Consider the following 12,500-nt stretch of genomic DNA (forward strand, 5'->3'; position numbering starts at 1 on the left):
GTGTAGGGTAAAGGCCGGTGTAGGGTGCGGCTCAAAGCGGCTTGTTGTCCTGCATAAATATTTTGGTTGTAATTTGCGAGATGTTTAGGTTGGTGAGTCACGGTAGTGGCCTCCAGGGGGGCGTCCCTACAACATGGCCTCCAGGGGGCGTCCCTCCAACACGGCCTCCAGGGGGCGTCCCTCCAACACGGCCTCCAGGGGGCGTCCCTCCAACATGGCCTCCAGGGGGGCGTCCCTCCAACATGGCCTCCAGGGGGCGTCCCTCCAACACGGCCTCCAGGGGGCGTCCCTCCAACATGGCCTCCAGGGGGCGTCCCTCCAACATGGCCTCCAGGGGGCGTCCCTCCAACACGGCCTCCAGGGGGCGTCCCTCCAACATGGCCTCCAGGGGGCGTCCCTCCAACATGGCCTCCAGGGGGGCGTCCCTCCAACATGGCCTCCAGGGGGCGTCCCTCCAACACGGCCTCCAGGGGGCGTCCCTCCAACATGGCCTCCAGGGGGCGTCCCTCCAACATGGCCTCCAGGGGGCGTCCCTCCAACACGGCCTCCAGGGGGCCACCCTCCAACATGGCCTCCAGGGGGTGTCCCTCCAATATGGCCTCCAAGGGGCGTCCCTCCAACACGGCCTCCAGGGGGCGTCCCTCCAACACGGCCTCCAGGGGGCGTCCCTCCAACATGGCCTCCAGGGGGCGTCCCTCCAACATGGCCTCCAGGGGGCGTCCCTCCAACACGGCCTCCAGGGGGCGTCCCTCCAACATGGCCTCCAGGGGGCGTCCCTCCAACACGGCCTCCAGGGGGCGTCCCTCCAACATGGCCTCCAGGGGGCGTCCCTCCAACATGGCCTCCAGGGGCGTCCCTCCAACATGGCCTCCAGGGGCGTCCCTCCAACATGGCCTCCAGGGGCGTCCCTCCAACATGGCCTCCAGGGGCGTCCCTCCAACATGGCCTCCAGGGGCGTCCCTCCAACATGGCCTCCCTCCAACACGGCCTCCAGGGGGCGTCCCTCCAACATGGCCTCCAGGGGGCGTCCCTCCAACACGGCCTCCAGGGGGCGTCCCTCCAACATGGCCTCCAGGGGGCGTCCCTCCAACATGGCCTCCAGGGGGCGTCCCTCCAACACGGCCTCCAGGGGGCGTCCCTCCAACATGGCCTCCAGGGGGCGTCCCTCCAACATGGCCTCCAGGGGGCGGATTAGCATGTATATATTAGAATATATACATATGGTATATTAGCATGTATATATTAGAATATATACATATGGTATATTAGAATATATACATATGGTATATTAGAATATATACATATGGTATATTAGCATGTATATATTAGAATATATACATATGGTATATTAGAATATATACATATGGTATATTAGAATATATACATATGGTATATTAGCATGTATATATTAGAATAAACTGGTTCCGAAGTTTGTAAACAACAATTTAGAAGGAGAGTGCTGCCATCTATATTGGCATAGAAGGTCACAATCTAAAAAAATTACAAAACATTTATATGTGAGAATTAGAGTCTAAATTTAGCGTAAATTTAGATCATCACGAGATTCACGGGGCTGTGTTGGTGGCGGGGATCATCGCGCCCGCGGCCCGGTCCCTGACACGGGTCCCATTTCAACAGGATGTATTTTTGTGTGTGTCAAGAAGCATTTAACAACGATTGCGTTAGCGTGCATGTTAGTGTGCGTTAGTGATCGTTAGTCATCGTAGCGTGTACGAATGATGCACATGTTTCAAATGTCTGAGAAATCTTTCTTAACTTGAGTGTTTCTTTTAAGTGTTCCAGCTTCCTGTTTGTGCGATAACAAGTAGTTACGGGTTTCGTGTAATTGGTTTCTCCTCCTTGTCCTTCTCTTCTTTCTTCTCCTCCTCTTTCTCCTCCTCCTCCTTGTCCTCCTCTTCTTTCTTCTCCTCCTCCTCAACCTTCTCCTTGAGACACCTTACAAAGTATTTCACCTTGGGTTTCTGGCACTGTCCCCAGAAGCTGTGTATATGTGGCACTGCTCGGGGCTTGGCACAGTCCGTCTGTCTGTCTGTCTGTCTGTCTGTCTGTCTGTCTGTCTGTCTGTCTGTCTGTCTGTCTGTCTGTTTGTCTGTCTGTCTGTCTGAATTGCTATTTAATCTTCATTTATACTGAGTCTCCATTTGTTTCATGTGCTTTGCTGCTTTGTTGTGTGGTATGTTGTGTCCGTCTCCGTATGTTGTGGTATGTTGTGACGTATATATGACCAGTACCTGGATCTTACCTGGGGGGTGTGGTTCTGTGAGTTCTGCTCCCCAAACCTCTCTTGGTTTGCCACTCCGTACAAAATGTAATCTTCTAACTTAACCAGAGACGAACAAACCCAACCAATCAACCTAGCCAATCGAGTCCGATGCATAGAAAACAGAGATATTTGGCTACTTTGCATAGTAGATTGCACTTGTAAAGTTGGTTTCCTTAGCGACTTAATTAGTTGAGAGGACGGGTGGTTCGTGACAGACTTGTCATGTCAAGCGCCAGTATCTAAGCGAGTCCTGTCTAAAACTATACTAGATTCTCTAGCCCCTTCCCCCTGTCCATCCCTGAACCCCGTCCCGTGCCCGTCACCTAGTCCCCGTCAACCGCTCATTGGTACAACAGTTAGTTACAGTAATTTCAATATTACGATTAAATTCACAGCGATGCTTAACCGGGCAGCAGTCAGTTTTATCAACCATCTAAGAGGAAACTAGATTTATTCCTCCAAGGAGTGCCGGACCAACCGGGCTGTGGTGGGTAAGTGGGCCTGCGGGCCGCTCCAAGCAACAGCCTGGTGGACCAAACTCTCACAAGTCAAGCCTGGCCTCGGGCCGGGCTTGGGGAGTAGAAGAACTCCCAGAACCCCATCAACCAGGTATCAACCGGGTATCAGTCGCCAGAGAGATCATAGCAGTCTAGGGGGAAAAATGAAGTTGGAAAAGAAAGCTGTACAGGAGATAGAGGAAATGGTAACATCATCATTGTAACATTTTATAATTGTGTGTACCTTTGCATCTCTTAGAACCTTTGGATACGTGTCCTGTACAAGGCTGTAAGTGGAAGCCATAGCCACGCCTGCGGGAGGGGGAAGATTGAGACACAACGTATTGGACAACTAGCAGAATATTATGCCAAAGGGGTTATCTTGAGGTTATCTTGAGATGATTATAGGGGATTAATTGTAGGGGGTAATTATATGCATGATGAATCTGATATAACAACTGCCTCACCCCCCCCCCCCTACATCTAGGTCTGGGGAAGATCTTGTCATTCGTAATTACTCAACCACTGTGGCAAAATCATGGAAGCATTAGAAGGAAAACAAAATACAGGTGTTGTATTCACACAACGGGCAAAGACACTTTACGAGGTTACCACGGGCGCCTGACAGCTGGGTGGACAGCGCTTCGTATTCGTGGTCCTGAGGTTCCGGGTTCGATCCCCGGTGGAGGCGGAGACAAATGGGCAAAAAGTTTCTCTCACCCTGATGCCCCTGTTACCTAGCAGTAAATAGGTACCTGGGAGTTAGACAGATGCTACGGGATGCTTCCTGGGGATGTGTAACACACAGGAGGCCTGGTCGAGGACCGGGCCGCGGGGACACTAAGCCCCGAAACCATCTCAAGATAACCTCAAGATGGAGTCATAGCTCATAAAATGAGATCACTTGGAATGACAGGTAAAATAGAAAGTTTAGATTTTTTAATTTTCTGTCAAACAGTATGCAAAGAGTGACAGCCAAGGAAATAAAATCAAATCAAGTCTAACCACAGTGAAAAGCGCTGTGCCCCAGGGCACAGTCCTTGCACCATTGCTTTCTCTCATCCTCATATCGGATATACACACACATACAAGTCACAGCTTGTGTGGTCCTTTGCACATCATTCCAATACCAGCATGAAAATTACTTCTGTAGAAGACTGGAAAAACTACAAGCCACTAACTTTACAGCCTTCGAGTGGGCAACAAAAGTTAACGTGAAGTTTAACAGTGATAAGTTCCAGGTACTTAGATATAGTAGAAATGAAGAACATTAAACGAAGCACAGGGGTTGAAGACACAGCCAAACTTCCTCATATAAGAAAAACAACATGTAAAAGTTCTGAGAATAATGATGTCTGACGACCTGACATTTAGTGAACATAACTAAGCAACTATAGCATCAGCCGCGACTGAGAATTATGAGAACTTTGAAGTGCACGTGTCCACTACAATACTAATAGTATTTACATCACTGGTGCTGCTCCACTTCAAACTGCTCGGAACTCGCTTCCCCCTTCAGAGCGGGAGAGAGTGCTGAAATAGAGGGGAATACAGAGAACATATACAGCACACATAGACGCGATAAAGCCCCTAAATTATTAGGATCGTCTCAAAAGTATCAAATAATATATACATGGAAGATACCTGACAGCCCGGTCCCAAATTTGCAAGGTACAATAACAACATACTGGAGCGAAAAATATGGAATGAAATGCAGAATAGAACCAGTGAAGAGTAGAGGTGCCATAGGCACAATCAGAGAACACTTTCTGAGCATCAGAGGTCCACAGCTGTTCAACACCCTCCCAGCAAGTATTAGAAATATTACCGGAACAAAGGTGGACGTCTTCAATAACCAATTAGATAAGTTCTTGCAAGAAGTGCGGTCCAATCGTATTGTGGTGGGCCTGCGGGCCGCTACTAACAACAGCCTGTTGGACCAAGTCCTCACAAGTTAAGCCTGGTCACGGGCCGGGCTTAGGGAGTAGAAGAACTCCCAGAACCCCATCAACCAGGTATTAGTCATATTATGTACACTGTAGCCAACAGATGTCACCATATATGCACTGTAACCAACAGATGTCACCATATATGCACTATAGCCAACAGATGTCACCATATATGCACTGTAACCAACAGATGTCACCATATATGCACTGTAGCCAACAGATGTCACCATATATACACTGTAAACAACAGATGTCACCATATATGCACGGTAACCAACAGATGTCACCATACATGCACGGTACCTTAGGCTACCTTGAGGTGCTTCCGGGGCTTAGGGTCCCCGCGGCCCGGTCGTCGACCAGGCCTCCCAGATGTCACGAACAGATGTCACCATATATGCACGGTAGCCAACAGATGTCACCATACGTGCAGTAGGGAGGAAGTCCTTACACGCCCAAGACGTCAGAGAGTTGACCTCACTGTGAAGCCTTGAGACATCTTGACCTCTGACACCGGTGTCAACAATGGTGTTATGAGAACGATAATATCTTCACGTTCTCCTTGGCGACACGTCATTATAATTCTGGAAAGTCGTCCTGCTGGTCGGTTCAAGAATAGCCAGGTCCCTCAAGGGACTATTTTCTCCCGGTGTGAAGTCGGGCGTGAAGTCTTCATATATATGGTAGGTTGTTGGTAATGCTGGGGGATGTTTAGCTCCAGCTCTTCATGCTGGGGGATATTTAGCTCCAGCTCTTCATGCTGGGGGATATTTAGCTCCAGCTCTTCATGCTGGGGGATGTTTAGCTCCAGCTCTTCATGCTGGGGGATATTTAGCTCCAGCTCTTCATGCTGGGGGATGTTTAGCTCCAGCTCTTCATGCTGGGGGATGTTTAGCTCCAGCTCTTCATGCTGGGGGATGTTTAGCTCTAGCTCTTAATGCTGGGGGATGTTTAGCTCTAGCTCTTAATGCTGGGGGATGTTTAGCTCCAGCTCTTCATGCTGGGGGATGTTTAGCTCCAGCTCTTCATGCTGGGGGATGTTTAGCTCCAGCTCTTCATGCTGGGGGATGTTTAGCTCCAGCTCTTCATGCTGGGGGATGTTTAGCTCTAGCTCTTCATGCTGGGGGATGTTTAGCTCCAGCTCTTCATGCTGGGGGATGTTTAGCTCCAGCTCTTCATGCTGGGGGATGTTTAGCTCCAGCTCTTCATGCTGGGGGATGTTTAGCTCCAGCTCTTCATGCTGGGGGATGTTTAGCTCTAGCTCTTCATGCTGGGGGATGTTTAGCTCCAGCTCTTCATGCTGGGGGATGTTTAGCTCTAGCTCTTCATGCTGGGGGATGTTTAGCTCCAGCTCTTCATGCTGGGGGATGTTTAGCTCCAGCTCTTAATGCTGGGGGATGTTTAGCTCCAGCTCTTAATGCTGGGGGATGTTTAGCTCTAGCTCTTAATGCTGGGGGATGTTTAGCTCTAGCTCTTAATGCTGGGGGATGTTTAGCTCTAGCTCTTAATGCTGGGGGATGTTTAGCTCTAGCTCTTAATGCTGGGGGATGTTTAGCTCCAGCTCTTCATGCTGGGGGATGTTTAGCTCCAGCTCTTCATGCTGGGGGATGTTTAGCTCCAGCTCTTCATGCTGGGGGATGTTTAGCTCTAGCTCTTAATGCTGGGGGATGTTTAGCTCTAGCTCTTAATGCTGGGGGATGTTTAGCTCTAGCTCTTAATGCTGGGGGACGTTTAGCTCCAGCTCTTCATGCTGGTGGATGTTTAGCTCCAGCTCTTCATGCTGGGGGATGTTTAGCTCTAGCTCTTCATGCTGGGGGATGTTTAGCTCCAGCTCTTCATGCTGGGGGATGTTTAGCTCCAGCTCTTCATGCTGGGGGATGTTTAGCTCCAGCTCTTCATGCTGGGGGATGTTTAGCTCCAGCTCTTCATGCTGGGGGATGTTTAGCTCCAGCTCTTCATGCTGGGGGATGTTTAGCTCCAGCTCTTCATGCTGGGGGATGTTTAGCTCTAGCTCTTCATGCTGGGGGATGTTTAGCTCCAGCTCTTCATGCTGGGGGATGTTTAGCTCCAGCTCTTCATGCTGGGGGATGTTTAGCTCCAGCTCTTCATGCTGGGGGATGTTTAGCTCCAGCTCTTCATGCTGGGGGATGTTTAGCTCCAGCTCTTAATGCTGGGGGATGTTTAGCTCCAGCTCTTAATGCTGGGGGATGTTTAGCTCTAGCTCTTCATGCTGGGGGATGTTTAGCTCCAGCTCTTAATGCTGGGGGATGTTTAGCTCCAGCTCTTCATGCTGGGGGATGTTTAGCTCTAGCTCTTAATGCTGGGGGATGTTTAGCTCTAGCTCTTCATGCTGGGGGATGTTTAGCTCCAGCTCTTCATGCTGGGGGATGTTTAGCTCCAGCTCTTAATGCTGGGGGATGTTTAGCTCCAGCTCTTAATGCTGGGGGATGTTTAGCTCCAGCTCTTCATGCTGGGGGATGTTTAGCTCTAGCTCTTAATGCTGGGGGATGTTTAGCTCCAGCTCTTCATGCTGGGGGATGTTTAGCTCCAGCTCTTCATGCTGGGGGATGTTTAGCTCTAGCTCTTCATGCTGGGGGATGTTTAGCTCCAGCTCTTCATGCTGGGGGATGTTTAGCTCCAGCTCTTAATGCTGGGGGATGTTTAGCTCCAGCTCTTCATGCTGGGGGATGTTTAGCTCCAGCTCTTGGTCCCCACCTGTTAACTTGAGGGCTGTTGGGGTATGTTTTTATCATGTTAAGTTTTGATTTTTTTTATGGGGTGGGGAGTTGAGCTTCTTCAGTTTCCTTATACTGTACTGGAATAGTTCTTGGTTTGGTTTGCTTCCGTTACTGTGTGTGTGTGTGTGTGTGTGTGTGTGTGTGTGTGTGTGTGTGTGTGTGTTTATGTTTATGCTCCCGTGGGTCATGTTAGATTATTATTTTCATGCATTAAACCAACATTTATAAATCGTATTCACATCATTTATTTGTTCAGTCTCCCCCATCCCCCCCGCCCCCCCCCATCCCCCATCCCCCCCCATCCCCCGCCCCCCCCCCCCATCCCCCGCCCTTCCCCCCCCCATCCCCCGACAGCGTCCAGGAATCAGGGGTGGGGGTCGGAACGTCATCACATACTGACAAAATAATTAAACCCCCCTGAATTGTTGGCCCTGAGCCAGTTAATGGGAGAAGAGCTGGTAGTCCTACCGACACACACACACACACACACACACACACACACACACACACACACACACACACACACACACACACACATGCAATTGTAAAAAAGGCAAAGATTTTATTGATTTAGAACCGTGTTGATACCTGGTTGATGGGGTTCTGGGAGTTCTTCTACTCCCCAAGCCTCGGGCCAGGCTTGACTTGTGAGAGCTTGGTCCACCAGGCTGTTTGTTGCTTGGAGCGGCCCGCCGCAGGTCCACATACCCACCACAGCCCGGCTGGGGACCCATGCAATTGGGTCCACACTCCACAATGAATCTGGAACAGTTATCATCAGAGGGACAGTGATGTGCCTCTGAGGTTTTCGGTATTTCCGCAGGTAAGTATATATATAATTTGGCGAGTATTAGAACATTTCGTAGGAACATTTTTTGAACTCATTCTTGTTCTCCACGTGTGTAGAACGGTGGGGTTACCTTGAGGTGCTTCCGGGGTTAAGCGTCCCCGAGGCCCGGTCGTCGACCAGGCCTCCTGGTTGCTGGGCTGATCAACCAGGCCTAAACATAGGCAGTTAAGCTGTCAATGTTCGTTGTTGTTATGAGAAGAAAAACTATTAGATCACAACCCCCCCCCCCATTTGTATTCTCTCTGCTCGTGTTAATTATTGGGGCTCTGGGTATTAGGGCTCAAAACCATCTTTGAGCTCTGGGTATTAGGACTCAAAACCATCTTTGAGCTCTGGGTATCAGCAACTTTTGTTAGTTAGTTAGTAAATCAACTAACTTTTGTTAGTCCAGCCGCCTCACACACGACTCACAACGGCTGACGTTCGGACATATCTGGAACAGTCCTTCGCTCACGACTTCTGTTCGAACCACAACGGTATTAATGCTTCACCCTCGTACTCCAAACACAAATAATCGCCAACAGACCCTAAACACCTAACCAAACGTGCCCCTAAATATGCACAGTATGCTAATATATATATAATAATATTAATTTAAATTTGCGCAAATTCTTATTTTGAATGAACAGCGTGTTAAAAAGTGATGAATGAGTCTATGGGGTCGGTCGCTGGATGGAGTGGACGTAGGCTGATAGAGGGCGGGTTAGGGCCGGGTTTGGCGGCCGCATTAACGAACTTTTGACCATAGTGAGAACACGCTACTATCAGGCTTCGAAGATCTGCAGGTCCTCTCCGCTGGGTGACGGGTTGGGGCCGGGTTTGGCGGCCGCATTAACGAACTTTGGACCATAGTGAGAACACGTTACTATCAGGGGTTCGAAGACCTGCAGGTCCTCTCCGCTGGGTGACCCCCTCTCCCTCCTGGGAAGGCTTCCCGCCCTCCCGCTATTAAAATACCTCCGGTTAGTCAAACGAGGGTCCATATATTTGTTCTGGACTGAGTACAAATAACCGTGGGGCGCCTGCTGATGTTTACGTCTGCAATGGAAGTGGCTGTTGAGTGTGTGTGTTGTGGAGGCCAACGACCGTGGGAGGCGGCTAACTAGCTAACGACCACTTGGGTTGTCAGTCGTCGACCCATCATGGTTCATCTCTCAGACGTCACACTCTGGACACCTGCTGGCTACCCATCCCCCCCCCCTAACTCTGCTACTACCGTTGCGGCCTTCTGATGGTGTTTAGTGAGAAGGTCTCTGATTGGTCAGTGCTCCCGTTGCCGGTATCCTGTCTTAATGTTAACTACCGGAACACCGTACAATCTGTACTGAGATTTTCTGCTGGAATATATATATAAAACAAATCTAAAGGCTCTCTCCTCAATCTCTACTTCCATCGACTACCACCACCACCACCACCACAACTACCACTATCACAATTACCAGTATTCTGTTGTTGTTTTAGATTCAGCTACTCGGAACAAAAAGTTGTAAGTAGCACGGGCTATGGTGAGCCCGTAGTTTATGATTTATTATTAACATCTTTATTGACAAAATTAATTACAATTTTGCCTAATCTGAGGATTTCAATTAAGTCTTATTAAATTGAGGATAATTCTGGTATTCACTGTCACGCAGCCTGACGTATGAGTCACAGCCTGGTTGATCAGGTATCCTTTGGAGGTGTTTATCCAGTTCTCTCTTGAACACTGTGAGGGGGTCGGCCAGTTATGTCCCTTATGTGTAGTGGAAGCGTGTTGAACAGTCTCGGGCCTCTGATGTTGATAGTTCTCTCTTGAACACTGTGAGGGGTCGGCCAGTTATGTCCCTTATGTGTAGTGGAAGCGTGTTGAACAGTCTCGGGCCTCTGATGTTGATAGTTCTCTCTTGAACACTGTGAGGGGTCGGCCAGTTATGTCCCTTATGTGTAGTGGAAGCGTGTTGAACAGTCTCGGGCCTCTGATGTTGATAGTTCTCTCTTGAACACTGTGAGGGGTCGGCCAGTTATGTCCCTTATGTGTAGTGGAAGCGTGTTGAACAGTCTCGGGCCTCTGATGTTGATAGTTCTCTCTTGAACACTGTGAGGGGTCGGCCAGTTATGTCCCTTATGTGTAGTGGAAGCGTGTTGAACAGTCTCGGGCCTCTGATGTTGATAGTTCTCTCTTGAACACTGTGAGGGGTCGGCCAGTTATGTCCCTTATGTGTAGTGGAAGCGTGTTGAACAGTCTCGGGCCTCTGATGTTGATAGTTCTCTCTTGAACACTGTGAGGGGTTCAAGAGAGAACTATCAACATTTTTAATTAATTTTTTTAAAGGTAAGATCTTCCGACAGGAGTACACCCAAATCCTTTACATTGCTTTTTCATTCTATGGAATAATTTTACTGTGTTTTGTACGTGGTTTCCGTTTTTATATTTAATTTTGTCCGTAGCGCATGAGCTGGAACTTATCTTCATTAAATACCATATTATTTTATGTAGCGCATTGAAAGATCTGATTTACATCTGATTGGAAGTTTGCCGTGTCATCTATGTTGTCTACTCTCATAAAACTCCTAGTGCCATCTGCAAAGGTTGGTACGGTACTATAGATCGTGTCCTTGTCTATGTCCGATATGAGGATGAGAAAAAAGTACTGGAGCAAGCACAGTACCCTGAGGAACAGAGCTCTTCACGGTTGATGGACCGGATTTTATTTTGTCGACTTAGTCGACAATATAAAATCGACTTGTCGATTTTATATTGTTAGTCAGGAAATTGTAGATCCATCTGCCTATTTTGCCGGTAATTCCTTTTGCACGCATTTTGTGTGCAATAACACCATGGTTACATTTGTCGAAGGCTTTAGTGAAATCTGTGTAAATTAAATCAGCATTGTCATATCCACTATGGGTTATACCTCCCATATCTCTCCGCTAATGCCTCAACATATCCTGGTATGTTCTAGCATACCGAAGTAGATCAACTCACAACTTTCCGGTCCACCTCGTTGCTCCTTTAAGACCAACCACTTGTCAGGCCTCGGTGGTCTTACACTGCCAGACGGGTCCGTCTTTGGCCGGTCAGACAAGACGTTATCAAACTAAGGTACTTATCAACACGTTCACAAGGTCGCTAATGCTGGCGTTATCAGGTGTCGCTGCCAACGCTAATGTCTCGTGTGTGTGTGTGTGTGTGTGTGTGTGTGTGTGTGTGTGTGTGTGTGTGTGTGTGTGTGTGTGTGTGTGTGTGTGTGTGGTGTCACTGTGAGGTATGGGGGCAGTGGCACTTCAAGTGCCTCACGAGGCGTGCTTGGCACCACCTTCCCTGGAGTATAAATACTCAGCCTTGTGTCGGGAATGCATTTTTGGTCTCGGTTGGACTCTGAGAATAACATACCTGCAAAAACGCTTACTATAAAATGTTAAAAATTGTAATGACTGTGTGAGACTGCACGAGTCTTATTGGCCCATGTGAGGCTGTTGTTATTGATCCTTAACTACACCTTGTGTTTGATGACCTGGTTAGGCTGTTAAGCTAGGCTTCAGCTTGCTGTTCGGTGTTGGCACCACAACCTGATTGATCAGGGGCTCTGTATAGGTGTTTGTTAGTTCCCCTATTGATCACTGGTAGAATTTCTGGCCATAATATTTCTTATTTTTCCTTTAATGTTTATAGAATTGCCTCGTTAGAGTATTTAGGCTGTTCCATGTAGGCACTCTTGACCTCTCTCTGGATGGTCTGTGTCAGAGCTGTCCACTGGGTTGTGTGAACATACAACTTGAGAATTAATATTGTGTATGATGACATAACAGGACTACAGGATATAATACAGCAATAATCAGCCACTGTTCTCTTGATTGACCATACCGTATAAAATACATAGTACTAACCTAACCAGAAACGAACGAATCCAAGGCACCTAACCTAACCTAACCTAACCTAACCTAACCTAACCTAACCTAACCTAACCTAACCTAACCTAACCTTACCTGACCTAACCTTACCTAACCTAACCTAACCTAACCAAAAACGAACGAATCGAAGCCACCTAACCTAACCTAACCTAACCTAACCTAACCTAACCTAACCTAACCTTACCTGACCTAACCTTACCTAACCTAACCTAACCTAACCAAAAACGAACGAATCGAAGCCACCTAACCTAACTTAACCTAACCTAACCTAACCTAACCTAACCTTACCTA

The 12,500-nt window shown here is 48.3% G+C and overlaps 1 protein-coding gene across 1 annotated transcript in view; it reads left to right on the forward strand.

The window, feature by feature from the left end:
- Positions 1 to 12,500, forward strand: part of LOC123759412 (ADAM metallopeptidase with thrombospondin type 1 motif A) — a 353,349-nt gene that overhangs the window by 165,606 nt on the left and 175,243 nt on the right.

Source organism: Procambarus clarkii, chromosome 32 (assembly GCF_040958095.1).
Source record: "Procambarus clarkii isolate CNS0578487 chromosome 32, FALCON_Pclarkii_2.0, whole genome shotgun sequence".
NCBI lineage: Eukaryota > Metazoa > Arthropoda > Malacostraca > Decapoda > Cambaridae > Procambarus > Procambarus clarkii.